Source organism: Oenanthe melanoleuca, chromosome 10, assembly GCF_029582105.1.
Source record: "Oenanthe melanoleuca isolate GR-GAL-2019-014 chromosome 10, OMel1.0, whole genome shotgun sequence".
NCBI classification, from domain to species: domain Eukaryota; kingdom Metazoa; phylum Chordata; class Aves; order Passeriformes; family Muscicapidae; genus Oenanthe; species Oenanthe melanoleuca.
The window spans coordinates 12,574,923-12,599,911 of NC_079344.1; the positions used below are offsets into that span (position 1 = coordinate 12,574,923).

Below are 24,989 nucleotides of genomic sequence, written 5' to 3' on the forward strand. Positions count from 1 at the left end.
TTGTAAATTCTTGTTTAACACTGCAAGGAAGCTTAATAACTTTCCAATCTATCAACATGTTTTAATTTCCTACTGTGCAGTTTCTAACCGAAACAAGGCATTTAACAGAAGAGATTCAAAACTAATGGATAATGGACTGTCATGTACTAAAAAACCTTGGTACCAAATGTGACACTGAATTGTGTGGGTTTGGGCAGGACATTTCCAAATGGGAATGTTTCATTGCTGCTATGCCTAATTGTGCATGCATTTTAATGGAAAATTAAATGCATTTGCAATGTTCAGGTTAAAATAAGAAAAAATCCTCCCTACTAATAAGTGGGAATAGCTAAAAACCTGATGGAGGGTTGCAGCCAGGTGGCTACATCAGCAAGTGACACATGTACTCACATGTGCTTCTCAAGGTCCAGGATCCAGGAGAGCAGAACACCCAGTAAAAATCATGCCACACTTAACAAAACCAACCTATTTTTAAGTGAGATTTAATAATGTTAACCTACATGTGTTTTACAGGGCTTGGAAGGGTGCAGACTGGCTGATTAGTAAATCAAGTTTATGTGATGTTTCATGCCCTTAGTTTCAGCTTTTTTTGCTCCCCTTATTTTAAACAAGTACCTCAAAAAATTTAATCCAACAAACTCATTGGCATAAGAATCAGTCTAATTTCTGTAGCCTCTTTTCTGAAAAGGCAGACCCTGAACTGGTGCTCAGTGGAGGATGCCTGTAGCAATGGTTTGCCCAAAAAGTTCGTGTTGGTCAGAGACGAGCCAGGGGATTTTTGTTATTTTGGGCTTGAAGGGAAATAATCAGAGCTATGAGAGAGATGCCTGAATCATAACTTCTACTTTTGTGTGTTACATGAACCAATCTTTACCAATAAACTGAAATTGCCTCAAACTTTTTATTTAGAGGTAGTAATTGTCTTTAGCTAACTGCACTTTTTGTTTCCCCTAAACATCAGGACATTTTCTAGGAAGAGATTTGCTGTGGCCCTTTACATGAGCAAATGCAGCAATACCTGGATACTGTTTTATAAAATGTGCAAGGGTGTTTTTTTTAAAATATAAATTATTCAGTTATTATGATGCTGATGCTGCTGGTACTGTGTATATAAACGTTTCCAGTCCCAGAATGGGCATAAAATACTTACTCTGAATTGCAAACATGAAAGAAAACAACTGAGCATGAGAATTAATGATTCACCATTTCCTTTTTTGTGTTTTGGTTTTTCTCTGTTTTGTTTTTTCCCAGCTCTGGGGGTCTCTGCAAAAGAAACAGCTTCCTACAAGTGATAATATGAAATCTTCTTGTTCTTCCTACTTGCCTTTTCCTCCCTTGGGTCTTTAAACTTACTTCAAGCATTTGAAAAACTTCCTTAATTTTTCCTATAGTCTTCCAAACCAAGCTTCTACAGTTAGTGGAAGATGCCTTAATCTCCTGCTACATGACAGAACTATCCAGTATTCCCTGTAAAACTGATAATATGTGATGTTTTTCTTCTCTCTGTTTATAATTTACTGCCAAAAAAATTATATGAGGAAATAAACAGAAAACCAAGTACTCAACACCATACCAGACACCTGCAATAGGCCTAGGAATGAAATAATTATTTCCTGACCTCCTCAAGCCACCTTTTGCTTACCACAGTGCAAATAAATTAGGAGTACAGAAAGGTACCTCTTTTTTTCTTGGTCTGTTATTCATGTGATGAGGAACATCAAAACAATTCACAGTAGTTTTTTTGAATGTGAATATTATCAATATCAGCACTTCCATTTGAATAATACATTCCCAGTCGTCTCTTGTTATGGTTCACAACTGTCTGGTGTGATCGAGCCTCTGGTAACTCTCTCAAAAGTTCTTGAGAGTAATATTTATTTCCATCATTCCAGGACACTCTTTGTAAAGATGAATATCTTTTAATACCTCTTGCCTGGGTGCAAGGGGTGACCCTGATTTTTGCAAAATCTCATTTTGCAAAACACACGCTGAGTATATTAAGGCCCTGATGAGATAGAGCGCTGGCAAGAGAAACCTTCAAACATTACTTTTTTTTCCTCCATAAAGTGGAAAACTCTAAATGATATTGTTGATTAGATACAGCATATTGGTAAAGGTCTTGCTAGCTCTCCTGAGCGTGTCTGCTTGACTTCTAAATTCACAGCACTAAAATGTTTTCATTCCCTTTCCCTTCACTCCCCACTTAATCCTTAAGCATTTTCACCTTAATCCAGAAGTTTTCAAATGCCCTGACAAACCAACTAAATGTAAAGAAATAGCTGCTTCTCTTAGCTTTTTTTCCTGTCAATCATTTAAAACCCAGTGTAATGTGTGATGAGGATGACTCAGTTTGTAGAAAAGCAGCAACTTAGCAGTTGGTTAATGTTTTGTGAGCTGCTCAGCTTAAGCAGATGGAATACTTGTATTTCATATCTCAGCCTTGTCCCTGATTATGGTATTTTAGCAGTCCCAGGTACTAACTACCTCAGCATCAGAAGAGATTGGTGGCAGGCTGGTGTTCACAGCTTACTTGTGATTCTGGAAGGTTTTCTTATTATATGCAATAGTTCTGTCAGACAGGTGTTGGAGGGATGCAGTTGTGCTTTGGGGAATAGCAGGTAAATTTATGCAGCTTTAAAGGACTGGCAGATTTAGCTGCCTACATATGATTTAAGGACCTGATCCCAAACCCATTAAACTTAATGGGAGTTTTTCATTGACTTAGTTGGCTTTGGATTAGCTCCTAAGTGAATTTCCAGTAGAAGGCAAAATCCCAGCCAACAAAGCTGTCGATTTCTTGGCACCCTTGTCTCCTTTCAGTGAGCGATGGCAAAGCTAAACCTTCCAGAGCTGCCCAGTGGAGTTATTCTGACAAACCCAAATTTTACCTGCAGACAGTTTTATCCCTTACCTGGTAGTCGCAGAATATTAGATTTAAAAAAAAGGAAAAAAATAGAAATGTAGATCTTATGTAAATAAATTCACCTCTGTTGCCTTAGAATAGAGGATTGTTGCACCATGTTGGATCTGAGAGCTGTACAACCCTGTGTGCTCTCTGGATTTGGATATAAGCAGATATCCTGGGAACAATGTAAGCATATTATTCTAAACTTCTGTGCTGTTTTTTAGAAAAAAATCCCCATGGCCCAGAAAATCCTCAAATAAAAGGAAAATCCTCTATGCATTGAATAACTCTCAATGTATTTTGATTCCATGAATTTCTCCATAGATTGTTTTTGAAAATATACAACCACCCCTAAATAATTTTGCAAGGAATTTGCAAGTTGCCTTTGTGCTACAAAGACAGAAGTCTTATTCTTTTTTAATATACCCCGTGCTACTTTCCTTTGATGACTTTTATATCTTGCATTACTACAGACAGTGAGCACTCATTATCTATTTGCCATTTCCAGGCCAGTCAGGATGTTAAAGACCTATCTCTGACCTCCTTATCCCTCTTCTAGGTTGTTCTTTTACAAGATAAAAAGTCCTGATCTATTTAGCTTAACTCAGAAACTATAATGTAACTTTTCCTAACCTCAAATAATTCAGGACCTGCAATTAAATTTTGTGGTCAGCTTGGATTCAATCAATACATTCAGCTTACTGGACACAATGATATTTGTTCTGATTTAAAAAAAAAAAATTAGTCTGACTCAAGCTCCTTCATGAGATATTGCAGGGAGAGATAGTGGCAGGGATGGGTGGGGGATCTGTATTTGGAGGATTCCTGACATTGCATTAGTTAATAATGAGGGACATATTAGTATTCTTAAAGTTCCTATAGTCTCTATGCTTCATACAGAGCTGTAAAATAAAACAGCCATAGCCATTAATATGCTAATGTTATATGCTATGACCATGTTGCTCTCTCTCTTGAGTATCTCCCCAGTCTTCCTATCTCTTTCCACATCATATTAACACTCCCTGGGTGAAATCCTGACCCTATTGAAGTCAATGGCAAAACTCCCATTGACTTCACTAGAGGCAGGATTATCTCCTCTGAGGAGCTTTATGGCTTCACTCCTGACTGCTTTGCTGTTTTCACATCCTACTGTATCCCCTGCTTGCTCTCCCTCTTTTCTGATAAATGCTCACCCTCTTGCTATCATTTATTTTGGTCTTACACTCCTGGTTCTGCACCTTTTTGAAATGAGTCTGCCAGCGTGGAAAAGTCTTCCTCTGCTCTGCCTGCCCATTGACTCCCTCCTCCTGCTATCAGATCCTGCTTAAATTTTGTATGCTAATCTTTCCCTGCTAGCCACTGCATTCTCCTCTCCTTTCCCTGCATCCCATCATGATATAGTATATACTAACACTAAGAATAGGTGAAAATTGCCTGTCTGCCTCCTCAGATGACTTCAGACAAGGTTTTCATATGCAAGACATCTATAGCAAGAGAAATGCTTCCCAGGCATTTTCTTCCTCTCATTTTTCCACCTTGTATTCAGTTCTTGCTTTAGATAGACCTGTAATATTAATTCCTTGCTGTCCAGCCTTATATTTTTAATTTAATTTTATTACAGTTATGCACAGTTATAGAAAAAATAAATTACCCTAAAATTAGCATGCTGAATAGGCTAAAGGAGTATTTAGAAATGAGCAGAGAACAATGCTCTCTAGATAATTTATCATGCAGGCAAGAAGAAAGAGTTGCCTAACTAAGGACTTCAGACTCTCCATGAATATATAGTGTAATCAGTAAAGAGTTTGCATGATCAAGTATTAACCAGCAAAAATCTGAAATACAAAGTTCATTTAAATCAATAGAAAGCCCCCTATTGTCTTGGCTAAAGGCCTAAGGAAGGATTTCAGGATTTGACCCATTGCACCAGATTTCAAAGAAACCTTGTAATACATTGTGGGCTTTTTATATTTTATTTTTATTTAATTTAAGTACATAGGCTGAGCAGCTTTATACTGTTGACTTTGTATAGCTATGAGCCTAAGCTGAAAGATCCGAGAAACTATTAATACCCTCCAGAGAAATATCAACTTGCAATAGTGAGTATGGATCCCTCTTGTTGACCTAGTTTATATCTACAGAATCAACCTACACAATTCCTTTCACCAGCTGCTCTGTGGCTTAGGGAGATGGGGTGTTAATTAATGAGACATTTGTTGAAATTTATAAGGGCTTTTCCTATCCAGGTTAGACATAAATTATGAAGGCTCTGGCAAAGTGGGCAGAATATTGTTGACTGTAACTGCTCTGCTTATTTTAGCCAGTACTAGAGAAAATAGGTCTTCAAAGAACAATTTACGTGCAGGAGCAAGCTTGATGAGAAAAAGAGAAGAACATTTTAAAGAAAAAATAAAGTTGCAGTATGAAGTGATTTGTTTTTCTTATTCACTGTACTATTATTTTTGAAATTTCTATTTTCAGTAAGGCCTTTTAGTGCCTGATTTGTTAGGAAAAGATAATCGTATGGTGATGAGACTGTGATATGTTTGAAATGCATATGATGTCACACAAAATTCAGCATTATCTGCTACTTGGATTTTACAGAGATAAATGTATTGGAAATGCACACACAGAGAAAAAATTAGATAGATTTGCTTTGATTATGTGTAGTCTCCATTTTAATGTTAATTTCTAACAAATATTCTAGCATGGGAATTTAACAGCAGACGTGTTGGTAGAAATAGATTCTTTCAAGTGAGTGTTGGAGTACAGTGGTTTTCTTAATAATGAAAAGCAAATTTCCATTTCTGAATCATAAGCATTGTCATCGTCAAGCTAATTCAAAGCCTGACATTTTATCAGTCAGGAAAAGAAACATGTTACATGCATTTAATTAATATCTCCCTCTGAGGGTTCGAACACGCACAGGATTCTATAATAGCTGTTCATTTAGGAGCCTTTCAGTTCAAGCAGTAGATCCAGATCTGGAGGTCCCTGTTCCCATTCACCCTCAACCCTTTTCATTTCTTATGACATGTGCAGGATTATGTGCCAGTGGAGCAGACATTTTGCAATAAAATGTATTTTCATCAGAAAATGCTGATTCACTAAAAGCAAAATGTTACTTGGAAACATATTGCTTTTGATAAGCTTCTGAGAAAATACAAGTGGGGTCTGCTGATTGTTCCTGTTTTTTACATCCAGCTTGCTTGTTTTCCTAATTTTTGAAGAAAATTTTGTTTCATTTTGAGACTAAAAAAAGAATCCATCCCCGTTTACTTTTTTCCTGCTTTTTCTCCAGAATTTCATGCAAAATCACATCTTTTTGTTTCAAAACAGTTGTGTTCATGAGCACCAAGCACAATTACCCCATAAACCCTTCTCAATATGAGAATCCAGATTGAGTCACCAGGTAATTTTAAAAACTAAGAGCTGCTACAAGCTGAAAGAAAAGATTTGAGTCCCTCAAACAAATATCCTTCTGAATTACTACTATGGCAAATTCTGGCAGGAGCAGCTTTCTTTCATGGTTACTTAACCATTAGAAAAAAAACCCCACAGTCTATGTCCTGAAGACAATGGTTCAGCCTTGGAAGACTTTTCATGAGCTACTGCAAATCTTATTTTCCTGAAGGTTATCAGAGACTCACAAATCAAAAAAGACCTGGTGCTCAGATTGTTTAGATCATCCTTTTCTCTTCTCCCTGTGACTGTGCCATGTCCCAGGAGCCATGTGAGCTCCTTGCAGGCTGTGATCTGTGGGACAATCAAAGAAGTCATTTCATGTTCCTCTCAGTCACTGGGCTTCCTGATCTCTTATCAATTACCTGTCAAAAGAGGTGGGTGTTCTTCTTCATTAACACATTGCAGTGTGGTAATTAACAACCGGATAGCACAGGGCTTAGAAAGTGGCCTCTCTTGACCACTTGTTCAATAAATATTGACATAAGCACCAGTAAAAGTATGTCATATGGGTCTTTGCTAAGAACAACAAGCAAGGAAAGAGTAGAAAAGCAAACAAAGTGTATCATGATTTGTTTTTTCGAAGAAACCTATACTGGGTTTTAGCAGCAGACAGGAGCAATTTGGGGTTATTCAGGCCCAAGTTGCCTTGTTTCTTGTTTCCCTCCTGTCTGAAGATGTGTCCCCCTCCCCCTGCTTTTGGGTGGGGGGCAGAAAGGGGAGGTTACCTTCCCGTTGAAATAAGCCAGAAAGAACTTTGTCAAGGAATGAACTCTTACTGTAACCCACACCTCATTTGTCACCCTGATGGGCTGAGGAAAAGTGACATTTACAAACTGAGAATGAAAGTACATCCATTTCACCAGTCTGACACCCTGATATAATAACTATTTACCTTGAGAAAGAGGGACTGAGATTTCCGATTCTTGTGAATCTTCTCACTTTGGCACTTATTTTCTCACTCTGTCAAACAGCCCCAGATTAATGGAACAATTTGTTCAACAAATCATATTAGCAGAAAGCGCACAGGGTAAAGAGAAGGAGGCGGGGGAGCAGGAAATTTTTACTCATTCATAGCAGTGGTATCTCTGCAAATAAAAATGTAGTTATGCCTGACATTTACAGAGGTACAATGTGAAAGGGAAAAAGTGTAATGACTTTGGGCAGTTGAGAGATCACTTTGCAAGAACAGTAGTGCTCAAAAGGGAATAAGATAAAGTTACACATAACATCTAGATTGAGCTTCTTTCTGGAACATATTTGTCAAACACAGCAGGATCCGTCTGTGTTTAAAAAAGAGTTTTCCATTAAAATTAAGCACTGTGTGCTTTCCTAACTATAAAGAAATGCTCCCTTACAGTCTGCTTTTCAGAAATGTTAGGTAAAGAATTAAAGTAAGTTGGAGCCATAGAATGAATGCTATGAATCCTTCTGGCTGGATTGATAATGTCTAAGGGACTGATGTAAACCCCACCTAAGCCAATAGAAGATTTTCCATTGCCTTCACAGGGCAAATTTGGCACACAACAATCAGAAACCCAGCTATTCTGCATTTACTGCTTATTTACACTTTATAATCAGACAAACAAGATTCTTCTATTTCCCTATACACAGATAGTCATACCATGGAGTCAAGAGAATGGAAGAATGCAACAATAGTTTTTCCAGCTTTACAGGGGCCCAGGTATAAGTATAATCAACCCTGGAAAATCGTCTTGGGTATATGTTTTGGTTAGGAATTGCAAATGAGTTAAGACTATATTGATGAGTAATTCACTGGGCAGCAAACCATACTTCTTCCTCTCATCTCTTTAACCCAGAGCTCCTTGCAAAACTCATGTGTCGGTATTTATAGCTTATACAGAGTAGATTATCTTTAAAAAGTGTTTCTTTTTCAGTCTGAGCTGCCTGTTTCTGCTAGCCATGAAAATATAGAGAGCAATGCAGCATCATCCCCCTGCATGCACACACACACTTACAAACACATTTTAAGAGGATACTCTAAGTTTGCCATCACATTAATTTATTTCTGTTAGCTCAGTACAGCAGCACTGTACCCTCTTCTCCAACAAAAATTGACACTCCTTTGTTTCACGTTTCTTTATGCCATGACCTTGGGTGTCAAGAGAAAATATTGCTTTGCATCCTTGTGTTGCTTGAGTCCTGCTTCTCTCTTTATAGCTTATTACTTGGCACACTTCAGAGCCCCATGTACTGCAATGAGATGTGCACTCTACAGCAGGTAACACTTGGAATACTTCAGGCTATGGAGATAAGGAGAGCTGAGTCTGTTGCACACATAATATTTTGCCCTAAATTCAGGAATTTAAATGAATGGTTCAAAGGTTTCTGGTGGCAAATTGTTGCTTTTTTAATAAAAGGAATCAGCCTTCTACACGACTGAAAAAAAAAAAAAAAAAAAAAGCTGAACACCCAAAGTCATTACTTATTAATTCAACTGGGTTTTACCCGTGACAGTGAAGGAGATTCATGCACAATTTGGTAAGGATCTGGGCAGAGGGAATCTGGCATAATTACTGCAGTTGAAATTTCCAGCAGCACCACAGAGAGCAGAATCTGTCCTCTTCAAAATACAGTGAGGGTAAGGGTCACTGGTGACATTTCCTGAGCAAGCACAGCAGAAGAACTAAAACTAACCTGATTTTAAGTGGCTCAACCTCTTCAACCTATTTTCAGTAAATGGAGAAGCAGCTTCTGAGAAAACCTTGCCCTGGTCCACCCACCCCACACTGAACAAACCCCAGACATTAGGTAGGCTGGTCCCTCTGCTGACCTTTCTCCTCCCTTTTCCCACTCACACATGGTTTACTCTTCATTGATTTTGTGAATTCCTGAAGGCTTCTGAATGCTGCTGTCCACTATGGCTGGAGCAGTGACCAAGGGTGAAGGTAGAAGAGACTTGGCTGCTCTTCCATGGATATCTCCTACCTAAAACAGACATGAATAACAACATAATGAGTTCAGAACAAAAGAGACCTTGTGCACTTTAAGGTTTACACCTCACTGATCCTTCTGGATGCTTCCCTGTTCCATGGAAAGTAAATTACAGCACAAGGACTCGGCTGCAAGGAGAACTTGGCACGTGCCATGCTCAGATGGCAGGTTCTCCTGCCAGTCTGCAACCCCCAAGGTAAACAGAGATCAGTCCCAGCCTGGAAGGAGGAGTTTCTGGGCATTTTGTTGGTTTTTGTTTTGTTTTGTTCTGTTTTCTTTTTTAATGACAATCTCTTCTTTCATTGTAGTATGCTACCACAAGGGGAAAAATAAAATCTGGTTTTGCATCTTGAGTGTTCCAAAAAGTATTGGATTTTTGGGTCAAATTTGAAATTTTGTGGGTGGAACCTGTGGACAGTTTTATTATATTGATACTGAATCAATCTTCTGTTACAAGCTAGTCTTCCTTACACAGGCATGAAAAGAAGGAGAAAGGAGGTGCCAAGGTGGCTATATTGGAAATATGCTACAGGGAGGCTAAAACTGAAAATAAAAAACAAAACAGCCCTCCCTCTCTGGAGAATCTGAAAAGAAGGAAACACAAAGCACTGATTGTTGGTCTGTCTGTCCCAAAGCATCTCTGCCAACATATTAGTATTCCAGAAGCAAATGCTCTCATCTTTTCCCAGCTGGGGATTCTCCATCTCTCCAGGCCTGTTCACTCCCACTTAGTCACAGATGTATAGATGGACTAGAGATGTTTGACACATTTTTCTAATTTTCTAGAAATTACTAGTAAGCACAAGGCCCCTATTTCAGAAACGGCCTTCACAGCAGAGGTCAGTTTGAAGGTGTATTAACAGTGAAGGATACTCCAAGAGATGGTCTTCTGAATGTAAAAGAAAAAAAATTAAAAATTTAATCAGAAAAACTAAAATCCACAAGCTATGTGTGTGTGTAGCACTTTCTTTGTGAAGAGTAAATCATGTATTTTAATTTTGACCTCTTTGAATATTTCACATTTTCATTGTCATGGCAACTGCTGTTTTTCGTTTAGAAATATCAGCAATTCAAACCATAATTCCTTTCCTCTTTCCTGGATTATTTACCCCAAAAGAACTCCAGTAAATTGTCTGTGATCCAACTATAGCAATGAGCTGAGGCAGTGGGTACATAGGCACAAATGCCTAACGGGGTGCTAGAGTAACTGTCCAAGTCAGAGATGGATTTTGGCAGGGGCCAGGACTTCTCCAGGTGCAATCACAGCTGTTTGAGTTGGATTTTCTGTGTAAGCAACAGCACAGCCCAGTTCTTTGCTATTTGTGCAAACCTCAGTGCCAAAGTTGTGTATATATACATATATATATATATATATAATACCCAAAACATAAAACACCAGGAAAAAAAAATTAAACTACTGTCCTATATTAAACATCATATTAAATTCTAAGTTCATAATTGGGTCTTATGGGGTTTAATTTTCATGGGCTGTTCCCGAAGGTCCATCAGCAGAAGTTGTGCTAATCAGATCTTACTCTGGAATTCTATTTTACAGAGCATGTGGGCTAAAGGCTCCTCTCACACATCACTCATGAGCATTTGGAGGGCAGCTTTAACTCCCAAACAGAAATAGTGACCCTTGTGTCATGTGAGATGCTTTGGGTCATGTGGGAGTGCAATATCCTGAAAGCTGAACTCTGCCCAGAGCTGCAAACCTGCTTGTGTATAGCCAAGAGGAAAATTTTGTAAACTGAAGAATAGAACCTTTAAAAGTGTACATTTAGCAGTAAAAAATGTAGCAGATTAATAAGAAATATGAGCAGCATTTTGCTTCTTTGGTGACTCCTTATTCATAATAATTCTTTCAATGTGAAGCAAACAGTTCAACGAGTACAGGATTTAATAAAGCCTAATGAAGATTTTTAGTGGAGATGTGTCTCTTAGCTGAGTTCACTCTGTTTCTTTAAGGTGAAAGCACTGTCAGCAGCTATTTCTCCAGGAAGCTTTTCCTGGTCTAGGGACATTCATAATGCCTCTCTCCTGTGTAAATTATCTGATGTCTAATGGTGACAGACGCGTACACACATACACAGACTGTGATTGCATAAGCCTGGTTTCCTGAGTAAACCATGCTGAAAGAACCCATCAAGAATGCTAATAAGAATTTGAGACCTTCAAACACCATGTGAAGTAACACAGCTACTGCTTATCGTGCAAAGTTGCAAAACATCTATACATAGATTTTATATAGGTGTGTATACAGTTTATAGATAGATATGCATATATTTGTGTACATATCTATATCTGCAGAGTTTTCATGTGCTAGAAACTCCCTTCATCAGGCAGCAAATTATTTGTTTTGTTGCCTGTGCAACTGTGAATGAGTATCAATTGGAGATGACTCAGTTTGCTGCATGATTCATCCCAAATGTGAAAGGGGGCACACTGAGTGGAATCTCTTTTCCCCATAAAGCCTGGGATAATGGGCCCTGGACACCCACATATTGAGAAATCTGACATACTTGTGAAACTTTTTTTTTTTTTTTTCACCCATCTGATGAATATGGAGATACCAGTGTGAGTTTTATACACTCTGTTCATCAGGCCAATGTATAGAAACTTGCTGAGCTGAGACATAAATATGGTCTAATCATCAAATGTGGATTCAGGTCTCCCCTGCTGAGCAGGTAACAGTCTAAAGTGTTTAAACTGATACCTGCCCAGCATGTGGTATCTTAATCAGCATCACATTCCTGTACTTCCTCCCTCAATTTGGTCTACAGAGACAATGACCTCAGGAAGACAATTTTATTTTAGTGTTCAAATTTGTCTATATGAATATATTTTTAACTCATGCACTGCCTGGTGGATGAGCTTTGCATCCTCTGTGCAAAAAAAAAAGGTCACTCCTACATAGGGAATTATAAAGAGGTCATCAGATGGAAGGTGGAAAACTGAGAACCTTAATGAGCAGTTTAAGAGAATTTTTTTTTTTTTTTTTTTTTTTTTTACAATTTTAGACCAAAATCAGAAGTTGGGCTGACATGAAACAGGAAGTTTCAGACAGGAGTAGCTCATCCCTGAAGATGCCATCCCCTCATCCCTCACCCAGGCAGAGACACAGTGTCTGTGGTCTGCCAACACCTGCATATACCATCATCCTTCTTTCCTTTTCTTTCTGGGCAGCTCCAGCCAGAAGGGAAAATTTGTTCTTCCCACTTCTGCTTAACTCCTTCTGGACACAGACACGGTGTGTATGAACTTTAAAAGAAGTCAGTGCAGCGGTTGCTTTTTGAATTCCAGCCCTGTTTATTGTCATTTGGGACATATTTCCTTTGAGAAGGCCTGGTATCATATTGCCTAGAAACAGGGACCAAACTCCCTGAAAAGCAGGGAATACATATGTTTGGAACATCCCAGTTTTGGGCAGGCTGGCAGGTTGGGAAGGGCTGTGAAAGCTGCGATACCTGACTCCAGCTCTGAGCATCCTTCACTCACACCTCAGTGGAGGATGGCGGATCTCAGCACATTCCCTTGGTGCTTGACCCCAGCGTCCCCTTCCAGGCAGGACAGGCCCTGGAAGAGCAGCGAGTCTCCCAGGCGCCTTGGCCTTACTCCCCACTTTCACCGCGGCGGTGGCAGCCAGCGCAGCAGCACCGGCAGCGTGAGCAGAGCTTATCTCCAGCTGCCAGCACTTCCCGCGGCGTGCGTGTGGGAGCCGGCGTGCCACGGCCTTGCAGCCCCACGGCAGAGCCGCGGCCGGGCCGGCAGGAAGGCTGCTCGCCGCGGGCCGCATGGCGGGCCTGCAATCGGCCGGCTGCAGGGATTTCCATCCCTTCCGCCCGGCCGGCTGCAGGGCCGCGCCATCTCTTCCTGCGAGGCCGGCCAGGCCTCAGGAAGCCGCCGGCCGTGAGCGAGTGGCGGCGGGCGGGCAGGCGGCGGCCAGGAGGTGACACTGGCCAAAAACTCATTTGTTTGGTGGCCGCCGGGCCGACACGCGCTGGCCGGGCCGGAGGAAAACAAAAGCGGGATGTCTGCTTCAAAAAAGGCAGGAAATGGAGCAGCGCGGGGGACGGGGAGACCTATTGGGACTGGGCTGGGGCTTCTCTCTTAACCTATTGTTTCATTATATATTAAAAAAGAAAAAAAAAAAAAAAAAAAAAAGAAAAAAGGGAGAGAGAGAAAAAAGAGAAAATAAATTGAACACATCCTGTGACCTCTTATCAAGCCATCGGGAAGAAAAACAAACAGCTCATTCATCTAAAGACTCTGGATGTTTTTGATGTGACTGCTGGACTTGTTAAATCTGTCAGGCCAGGCAGGCACAGAGGGGTCGGGACCGGCACCCTCCCCTTGCTTTTTATGACTTTTGGGCCCGGCAGGAGCTGTTTGTTTGCCAGGGTTTCTATAAACAGCATTAGGCATTTCCCAGCTGGCTCTGGCCCCCAGGGCCTCTGCTCCCTGTGTGCAGGAAGTCTTTCATTCCCCTCTTATCAGCAAACCAGAAGATTTTGATGGCTGATGGTTCTGCTTCATGTCCCCTCCCTTTTTCTGGCCATACACCTATAATTTTCCACTTCTCTTCTTCCAAAGAATGTGACATTTGAGGGATTTGCGCCACTGCTTTATTTAGCTCTTACCTATGATATTATTATTCTTTTTAATTATTCTTTTATGACTTCTGTACTCTTGAAGAATTGGCCTTATGCTCTAAAGTGCTTCAAATCTGACCTAGCAAAACCTCAGCGAGTCCTGGTTCACAAAACATCCACATAAACTTGTTTACACCGTGCCTATAAAAAAGCCATATTCACTTCTCAGATCTTTGGCTAAGCTGTTAGATTTTTAAAACCAGGGAGGGTCATCAGGTCACCTATGCTAAATAGCTTTATAATTCCAGTCTTAGTATTTCACTCATTTCCCACTGTAGTGAGGCTAATAAATCATTTTCTGCTAAAGAGTATCTTACAGAAAGGCATCCACTCCTGATTTGAAGGCTTCAAGAAATGGAGATCCCACTACATCCACTAGGAGCCTGGGTCATTCAACTTAAGCAAAACACTTAAAATATCTTTTGAGTAGACACTAGAGTGCTGTTCTGGCCCATGATGCAATGCTTGTGGACAGGGTCTTTTCCAGCCTGAGAAGCAGAGCACAGTTAAGTGAATAATATAAAGGACATAGTAAGGAGTCTTGCCTAAAGGATCTTAAGCCTAAAGAAAACTGAAATGGCCTCACTTGAAGTCTCCCCAGTAATGGCCATACAAGGGGAAAGGCACAAGAATTATTGAAATTTCAGGGAAGCTCCTTTGAGTATAAATGTGAGAGCTGTGGCTCCAGCAGCTTGGAGGGAGACAAATTGTCCATCCCAAAAGTCTTTCATGAGAAAGGACAATGTGTTTTTACTACTATATGTCTGAGAGGAAAGCCAGGAATTCCCAAGTCCTTGGCCTGCTCCAGGTGGGTGGTAGGAATCGGCTGTTCTGACTTGGTCCAGCACCAGAAGATCCTACGACCATAATATCTTCATGACATAGCCAGTTCACTGAATAATTAAAAAAGATCAGCAGGTGCTTGCAAAAAATTGCACAAGTATAGACTCTTCTGGTACTAACACACATTTAAAATTTTCAGCAGAGATAATTATTCCTACAGCAAATTTAAATGAAAGTTACAAATATATAACTGAAAACTGGACCATGACACAGTTCAGATTATTTCTTTAGGTGCATCACTGCTGCTGGTTCATTTTCTAGAAAGCAGGACATGGTAAAGTGCAATGATATATCATTGTGAATCACTGTTTGCAAGCTCACTTGACCTTTCAATCTTGGTACTTTCCATATTAATCCCATGCTGCATAAATTATAAGAGGGAAGATAAATATTTAGTTTGTTACTGTTCTGAACAAAGTCCCACAATGTTTTCCTTGCTGGCTGGAGCAATTCAGAGAAACCAGGAAGGAGGCAGGCAGCCTGGTTGTCTTCCCAGGATACTGGTAACACAGACTGCACATCTAATTGGAAAAACAGAGAGTAAGGAATGGAATTGCAGGCAGTTTTTTTTTTTTTTTTCCAGATTTTCAGGGAGACATAAATACAAGAGAGTGGATGAAGAAAGGGAAGTAGAAGACTAAGGAAAACTACTTTATTCAATTCACTGACACCGTGGTACCTAAATTTGCTGTTGATTTATGGAAAAGCTTTCAAAGCCCTCTCCCTCAAATTAATATTCAGTACAAATTACTCTCAGAGGCTTTGAACATTTCCCCACCAAGTACTTCAGGAATGAGAAACCAAAAGATCCTTCCAAATCAAAACATACAGCTCAGAATCTGATTTTTCTTTTTTCTCTGATTTATCAGCTGAAATTAAGACTGTTTGGTATGAAAATTTTGCCCAGAGGATTTATATATATGTAAGCAATTTTCCTTTTATTCCCACCACAGTGTTGGCATCAAAAGCATTTCAAGAACTTTTTCAAGTTGCCCAGTAGGTCTAATGGTTAACTCAAACCAATTACTCTGAGTAACATCAGTGCTTTGTTTAACTAATTTATCCTTGGCTATCTTCAGTGAGCTAAATCGTTGTACTCAAGTCTCTTGCAAGTTCCCATGAAGTTTAGCTCCAGTTTTTGGCTTCAGCAGAGGCAGAAATTGCACAGTGCAGGGATTGTGAGTTAAATCACTATTGCAGATGATTGTAGATCTACAAGGGAAGAGGTCAAGGGTGGGTCTTTGTATATATAATGATGGTATCACTTGTGAAACTGGAGGGACAAGTTAAAGCACAGAAGTGAGAAAGCTGGGAGACAGCTGATAAAAAACTAATAACTTGTATTTCTAAAAAGTTTGAAACTTTAAATATCTCTGATTATTTTGTTTGTTTGGTTGGTTGGTTTGGTTTTGTTTTTTTATCCTGCTGGCAACTTGAACATCTGATGTCATATGCTTCTTAGTTTCCAGATTCTAAAAGAATTGACACACATCAAGTAAGCAATCAATTTTTGTATGGAGCAGATTTTGGAATTTTAAGGTGTGTTCAGCGTAGTTTTCTGGGCTCTTGCAAACTGTTATTTCACTAAATCCACAATATACTGATGGTCCTGAGGCAAAAAGGACTTCCAGAGCCTTTAGAGGGAGTCCTATACAAAGAGTAAGTGTGAAACTCTTGAAGTCTATCTTATCCCCTCATCGAGTGTTAATGGGATTTGTATTGATTCATTGATGGGAGATTACACTCCTTAGTGTGTTTGTCATTAATACTTATTGGTAAAATGTACAACATGTGGAAGGTCAATATCTCATCCATATCCTTTCTTTTTTTTCTTATTTGGTTTCTAGTAGTTGGAAAAGGGACTCTGAGATAACAGCCAAGTGCAACAGGAGTTATTAAAGAGGCCCCAGCTACCAGCAGCCAAGAGGAAATCTTCAAACATTGATTTTCACAAGCAGATTGACTTCACTTCTTCCTATACATACAGTACCAGAATGATTAAAAAAAAAAAATAAAAAGTTAGACAAATATTTATACATATGGCTAATGAGAACACCTGGCATTGCAGGCAAACAAGCTAATGGGGAAGAGATGGAATGGATGTGGATCTCACGGTGTGTATTGCATCCCAAGCAGCTTGTTTTCTCCACTGATGTCTCCTTCAAAGAGCCTTTTGCTCCAGAGAATGAACATGCTGGAGCTGCTGCCCTTGAAAGCAGCTGGGTTCCCACTCTACCTCAGGGCAAAAGCAAAAGCTACCCCTCGTTGGAGGAAGGCTTGTTAAAACCTTCATGTTCCAGTGCCTTTGCTGGGATTTTGAGTAGGCTGGTGATGGCATTTGGACAGAGACATTTGTCTCCCAGGACCTGGGCTGGCACCACCAATTTATCTCATGCTGACCACAAAACAACCATCACCTGATAAAGACTTTCATTTATTGCCAGTGACTGGTGAACCTCTGGAGGTTTGCTTGGGACAAATACCAATTCAGCTGCCAAACCTTATCTGAACTATCTGAACCTCTCTTGTCTAAAAGAATTGGGCTGGAAATCTCATCAGATAAGGATTTACTCTGTGATTCACTCAAGTTATTGCTTCCAGATGAGTTAGAATTACTGACACAACTGCCCCTTTTGCTTGGTATTTGGTGTATCCAGTTCTGGCTCAGAACATGGGAAAAAAGTATAATTCACCAAAAAGTGTATGCATATTTAATATTGTGTAAATTTTGATTGTTCTTAATTTTTTTTAGTTTTTATCTTCCAGTCTCCATTTCCTACCATTCCTGAACTGTAGAGAAATCTAATTTTTCAGCAGAGAGCCCTCTGATTTCAAGGAAATATTTAAATATTGGCCTGCCTTGTTTTGGTAAGTCATAATAAAAGCAGATAATCAGGAAGGATGGGAGGTGGTCATATCACCTCTTTTAGGAGAGATGCTGAATGAAAAGCCAGTATACATACAGATAACTGAACTGCCTCCCTGTACTTTTATTCTTTTTTTTTTTCTCCGTATATAAAGAAGTCAGATAAATAAAGTATTCTGTCAAGAGATGCTCAAAATTCCATTTCTAAATATTTTCTCTGCTTATTTACATTTTTACAGTGTACTCACATTTTTAAGTGCAATGTTTCATTCAATCAACAAGTCTTTTTTTTCCCCAATTTCTTAAGTTTTCTGACATTCTGAGAAATTGTTTACTGGTGTTGATTGACGACAGTTCCCACCTCCTTGGCCAGACTTTTTCTGAACAAGATGAAAACTGAAAATTCCTTTGTCTTACTCTTATGGAATAAACCAAAGGCTACTGTAGCAGTAAAGGAGCAACCAGAAAGGCAATATCATTGATATGAGGAGGGGAAAGTCCTGCACTGACAACTGGACAGGAATCTGTGAGAATGAAAATCTTGAACTTTACATTAGAAGTTCAGGGATCCAGACAGAAACTGAGGTTCTTCAGATCGATTTTTAGTATCAAGCCATTGCTTGTTAGGGGCTGGCAAATGCACCAGAGGGATTGGAATAAAAAGGGAACAGAAGTTGGTAGGTTTGAAAAAGCAAAGTTCATCTTGCAAATGAGAAGACAAAATGTCCATTACTGTAAATCTGTGACATGCCCATGAGCACCATGAGATTTTGACAGTGCAGCATCTTCATGCAGGGTCATCTAGTGATTAGAAAGGGAGGAATTCCTACTGACTACAGGTCAATGGTCCCTCTAGTTCTCTAGCCTGTCTCTGACAATGCCAATTTTGAAAGATGAACTGTGGAGTAGCTTCCCAAGGGAAGCAGTGGAAGTCCCATGTCAGGGGACTTTTACAACTAGACCAGACAAAACACTAGAAAATGTACTGTAGCTGTAGCGAGCAATTCTGCATCAGCAGGGAGATGGGTTGAATGATCTAATATGGCTCTTCCATCTGCAATTCCTGTGAGTCTATGAATCACATTTCTGTGTGGCAATGCAGCCGAGTAAATACAGTGCAGAGCAGTAGCAGCAGCTATCTTGGTATCTCTGTAACAGTAACATGAGTAAATTAGGCAGACAAATTCCAAAAAGGGATATATTTGAGTCTCCAGTTCTAAATCCATCTGTTCAAACTGGCTATAGCACAGTATGCAACTGCTAATTCCTAAGTGCTTCAGGCTGGATAACAAGATATTTTGTGTCAGGTATGCTATTAGCAAAGAACTAACCCATTATTCGTTCCTGTTTTGTTGTACAGAGGTATTGTTCCCTAACCGGACATATTTTGGATAAATACAAAGACTGGCCCAGCTATCTATAGCCTCTGTGAATTTTAGCTGTAACCATATGGAAGGATCTTGCAAAAGTAGACTATAAAAATTGAAAATATGTCAGTTTAAGATGCAAAGTGTCTTCTGACTGGGAAAGCAAGGGTGGAAGGATTGAAACATCTTATTACCAGACAAATGTGCTCAAGCTTTATCCTGGTCCTGTGCCTAGATGATCCAGACAGAAATGAATTCATGGACAGTTGGGTGGGTGTCAAAGCTGACCATATGTTAGACTAACCAAACATTTCTTTTGTGCAGCCAGCCTAGTCCAGTGGATCAACTAGACTTTGAAAAACCTCTAACTTTGTTGATTGATTTGGAAAAGGGAAGTATCAAACATATCAAAGTTCACTGTCAACAGTAATCACCACTGAACAGGATTACGTGGAATAAATTTTTAAGATACTTCTGTGGAAATAAGGGCTGCACACAGAGATGTTACACAGATGTTATACAGTTGACAAAAAGTCCAGTGTTTCATTGATTACTTCACAGGAGAAATTTCTCTAGCAGCCAGGAAGATAGTTTTTCATAAATCAACACAAAAGGAAGAGTGTATGACTTTTCTTGTTATTTTTATTCTGGTTGCAAAATCCTGCAATCCCAACCACCAAAGGCTTATGTTTCTTATCACTGCTCAACCCACCCCCTCACAGCCATGATCTTTCCACAGCCTTTCTTAAATACCTTCATTAAGTGTTACTCATTTTTCTGAAATTGTAGCGTGATGTTTCTGCCACACCTGTGGGATCATATTTGGTGACTGGTGATCCCAAAAAGTTTTTCCCTTAACTGGCTTCTGAGAGTGCAAGAAGGTCACCACCTCCTGAGCACCACTTCTAATGGGGAATGCCACAACAACTACATCACACCCAAACTCAGAGGCTGGACATTTATATGGGACATCATTTGAGACCAAATACATACATTTATTTGTGTGTGAGTAGCTCAACTACCTCATGGAATATCCAGGTTTTTAGTTGTCAACAGGCTTCCATGAGTACCTTGACTATTCATAAAGATACTGAAGAATTCAATTTCATGACATCTAGACCTGGTGATTTATTTATTCTGAACTGCAGCATCATTTCTTCACTATTCTTCATTCATTTTTCCCTCGTTTAAAAAGTTTCATTCACCCAGTCATAAATAAGTGAGTAAATAAATAAATAACCAATTCCACACCTTTGTGGAGAATGAAATTGAACTGTTTATAAATAAACCATAAGCTGAAACGTGTTTGCATAAACTGTTTGATAAACACTTAGGAAAAGAGAAATTGGGAAAAGGAGAAATCCATCTTTGTATTTTTCATTGGAAAAATGAAAACTGTTTTAGGTAGGAGAGCTATTTGCACTTTTTCCTCTATTTTTGAACTGACTTAGTATAAAATCCATTGCCAGAAAATGCTGAAATTGGTAACACATTACTGCTTGAATGTAATAGTTAAAAAGTTTTTCCTCTAATACTTAAAAAAAGCCTTGGACTTGTTTACCTCCTTGTTAAAGGAGAATGTCTTGTCTGTAGCTGTCTTAAGGTTTGGCACCTAATCTGGACAAATCAGCCAAATCCCCTTGACAGTCGAAGGAAAGGAACAGGCTCCTTTCCAGCCCAGCCCAAGAAAGACATCTGCAGTAGGTGCTACAAAGAGCTATGAAGAGACAACCTGGACAAGTAGCTTTGACATCTAAATTTTGGCTGGTTTAAGCTGGTTTAGATGAATTCCCCCTTAAGGTCCTCTCAAACTGAGACAATATTTGTTTCCCATGCTATTTACAGTTGTTACCCAATGGCCAAAGGACCTATAGGCATCAGATGAACTATGTCAGTATAAATCCAGTAATTACAAAATGCAGAAACTTTGACATAACTGTACAATGAATGCCAGAATTTAATAATTAGATGTGTACATTTGCATTACATCTGTTTTGTACCTGGATTTACAGGAAAGGAACCTACAAGTACCAGAAGCAAACTGCTTATACGACTTCAGTGCAAAATAGACTGCAACTAAAATCAGGAAGGATTATTATTACCTGTAAATTTCTGGATTAAGCAAGGCATTCACTGAGAGGTTTGTACTACAATATAGCCCCCAAACTTAAATGTTGTGACATTAGCAAGTAGCTTATAATTAAAGTATGTTGCCATTTCACCAGGCTTTCATTTATAGGATAAAGTGCAAATTCTATTCTCTGTGAACTTCAGATACATCCAACTTTTTTCTTTGTTCTTTTCTTTAAAGCTTTGCAACAAATGCATCTCCATATGCTTATATTAGTTAATTTAGTATTAAACATATTGGCTGTGCAAAATGTTGGCATGCATTAATAAATGTTTTCATTTTTTTTATTCTTTTTTTTTTCCCCCTTACTTTAAATTCTTCCTTTGACTACACAAGCAACAGCTGTCTAGCTTCCTGTTCAGTACTGGATCTAATGCCTCTACAGAAATCTAGGTCAAAACACTTGGAATGCATGAATATCAAACAGAGTTTTCAAAACAGCAAATGAATACATCTTTAACTGGTGACATTTTCCTGTAGCATATGGCTGCAAGCTCAGGGGACTGCATGCTTTTTTGATGAATATGTTCCGTCAAAAACTAAGGAATGGCAGTGGGCTTATATCACCTTCTGTTTTGCCTTATGAAATGATAATACAAACTCATAAATGGATACTACTATCACAAGACTCCTGCCTTTTGTCCAATCCCAAAGTAGTACAAGGCCTACTGGTTAAGAGCCTCACTCTTTGGTCATGTTAAAGTATGAAAGATAACTGTCAAAGATGCATTTTTGTAAAGCACTTGCCCATGTCACAGAGGGCATAGGATTACCTGCATTTCCATACGAGTGGAAAACAGCAACATACGGCACCAGGAAAGAGGCACACATTAATTCTACAATTCCACTAAGACATTAAACCCTGCATATAATTTTCTGCAAAAGAATGGCACACTGTAACCAAGGTATTTTTAATATAGTTTAGCTTGACAACACAAATATGCAGGGAAAGTTGTACATTTTTAATGATAGAAATAAGAGAATAAGAGAATAAAGAAATAAACTAAACTTAAAGTGCTGGCATCTCAATAAAACCCATATCAACATAAAAGTGCCAGTCCAAAGAAAGCTGCTCTAACAAGCTTGTCTGCTCCTCTCTGAGAAGAAAGCATTGGCTTGGCAGCAACACCAGAGACTGTTGAATAATTAACCAACTACCAATTCTGACCAGTAGGAAACGATGGAGTAATTATTTCTGGTCATATATTCATCTTCTCAAAAAAAAAAAAAAAACAAAAAAAAAAAACCTGTCTAATACCTCCTTAGGTTGACTGAACACATAGAAAATCACCTAAATACTCTCAAACATTCCATAAGACCTAGGGCTGGAAATGCATGCCAGCTGGAAGAACACTGGCTCACCTGTGGGATCTACAGGGGTTTGTGCAGGGTTGAACAAGAGTGTGGCCAAGGTTCCTGCAGGTTCTGACCTCCAGTACCCTGTGAGATGTAGTGGGGCAAACAAATACTGAATTCAGGTTCTGTTCAAGCAGCCAACAGGTTTTTTCTGGGTTGACACTGACAGAGCAAATGTGAGAACTGAATGCATCCAAATGAGCTCTGATCATAGAAAACTTTTCATATGGAAGATTTTAAACAACTGTGATATAAAGGCTGTGTGCTGCTGAGTATGTATCAGGGCTTCTCCTGCATTTTGAAGTTTCTTTTCAGTTATGTAGATCCCCCCCACTTTTTGCCCTTCCTCATCTCCCAAGTGCCATATTAAAACAATCCAGGATGTAAATGTCACTGTTCCTCTCTGATACTTCACTAGTTTCACACTACCTTGCTGGCTCAGCTTGTAGCTCCAGGCAGAGACTGAGGAAATAGAGTCTGAGAGGCAAAAAAAAAAAAAAAAAAAAGAGAATTCAGTCGATTTTGAGTTGTTTTTTAAAACATTTTGTAAACAAAGCCAGTTCACTAAATGATGGATGGATGAACAAAAGAAGTGATCAAATAAAGAATGATTATAATTTGCCTCCTATGCACTCCTCACAGTTTATAGGAAATATATATGTTTTCAAAGGTATTTAAGATAGGTGCTTTATATATATTTTTTAAAAAAGTAATTGGTTAAATAAAAATGAAAAGTATAAATCCTTTTGAAACAGATAGTTTTATTTCCCTGCATTTTTCTACTATTTCTAAGGGCAGCTTTGGAAACATACAGTTTTTTTCCTTCCCTTTGTCTCCCTTGCTGTCTTTTATATATCTTATTGTCACTTAGGTGAAACTTCACTACATTTAACCCTGCAAAGGGAACAGCATGTGTTTAACCTTCACACTTTGAGCAAGTGTGTTTCTTATAAACATCCTTATCAGCATAATATTTATAGTAGGGGTAAGCTGATTAAACTATGGGTGTAGTCACTGGCGACCCCTTCTTTATATCACCCAGTGGTCCACTTAATATCTTCTCCCTGGTTGAGAAATATTAAAAATTCATCCCATGTTATCCATTTGAATGACTCTTTTTATTTCAGCAAAATAAAAAATAAGGGCATTTTCACCACTCTTTTCTGAGAAGTTGGATGACGTATTTTTAAAATATTCTTTCCATTTATGACACTTTAAATTTTTATTGTTGTAACAGTTTAACTCAGGTACATTTTTTTCTCTCAGGAAAGTAGTCAAATTTAAATTAACTTGATGTTAGGTAAATGAACCAAAATGCCTGGTTGGTACAGGACATGAAGCAACAAATTAAATTATTTAATTTTGAAGAAGAAGAGATGTTTTCTCTGAAATAAACAGAAAAAAATAGTACCATTTAGTTGTACTTTATTTAGTTCTAAAATTCTTCTATTTACATTAAACAGAAGGACTTGTATTAATCCAGTTATGGGAAAGAGAAAGCCAGCAGAGCTGCACAGCCAGCTGAGAAGGGGCAGTAATGTTTGAGCTGTGAAAGCAAAGCTCATTTATGTTTTAAGCTTATTTTATTTTTCTTAAATCAACATTAAGAAGGAAAAGTTGAGATATTAATTACCCGTTTACTGCCAATGTAGCGGAAAATGTAATTTATAGACCACTTGCAAAAAAAGTGCTTGCTTAATTTAAGAACTCAAATTATTCAAATAACATTTTGAATTTGATTATTCACATAATTGAAATGTTGCTCTCGCAGCCTGAATTGCTTCTCTGAGTTACAACCTGAGCAACAGTTAACTAAGATCACACTCACTGTGGAGATTGTGTGAGCAGGAAAGGGAGGAGACTAAGCCAATGTACAGCACTTACCTGGAGAAATTTATTGGCCAAGCATCAAGGTTTAATTGGAATTTGATGTTTTCATAGGCTCTTTACACACAAAGTTGTTGCCCCACCCTTAATTTTCCCGTATGACTATATCAAATTAATTTGGTCCACAAATCTGCATCCCTGAAATGAGTGATGTGCAGAAGGCAAATTGTCTGTGTCTGAACTGTCTGTGCCTTCGATCAGGCATTGACCACTCTGTTGTGACCAAGGTACAACCAAATTTATATTCTGCTTCACCAAGCCAGAAGTTTTGGTACTGCACCTGTACAGACATTGAGACTGAAGTATGTCCAGCCCTTCTCTAAGAGCCTCCTGAAATCTCTCCAGAATATTGCCACTGAGTACAGTCTATGGAACATTACCACTGAAAGCAGGGATATGCACCTCTGAAATTCTGACATGGATAATATGAAATGTATTTTCCTTTTCTGCAATGCTAACAAAAACAGGGCAGAATCAATGCAACCAGATACAGGCTGTCTATTGACTAAAATCTTCATTTTGCTTAGGAAAGATACCTTTGAACTCAAAGATACCTGCCTGTATC

General features: G+C 38.9%; 1 long non-coding RNA gene across 6 annotated transcripts in view; it reads left to right on the plus strand.

Moving 5' to 3' along the window:
* The window catches only part of LOC130257536 (uncharacterized), a 72,631-nt gene extending 54,814 nt beyond the window's left edge, over positions 1-17,817 (plus strand). For 5 of the 6 annotated variants that reach the window (XR_008841340.1, XR_008841336.1, XR_008841339.1 and 2 more), the window contains one exon: positions 9,065-9,764. This is a non-coding gene — a long non-coding RNA (uncharacterized LOC130257536). Of the gene's footprint in view, positions 1-9,064; positions 9,765-16,664 lie in introns of those variants that run through there. The other variant, XR_008841335.1, reaches the window with a different exon arrangement.
* The last annotated feature ends 7,172 nt before the right edge of the window (positions 17,818-24,989 follow it).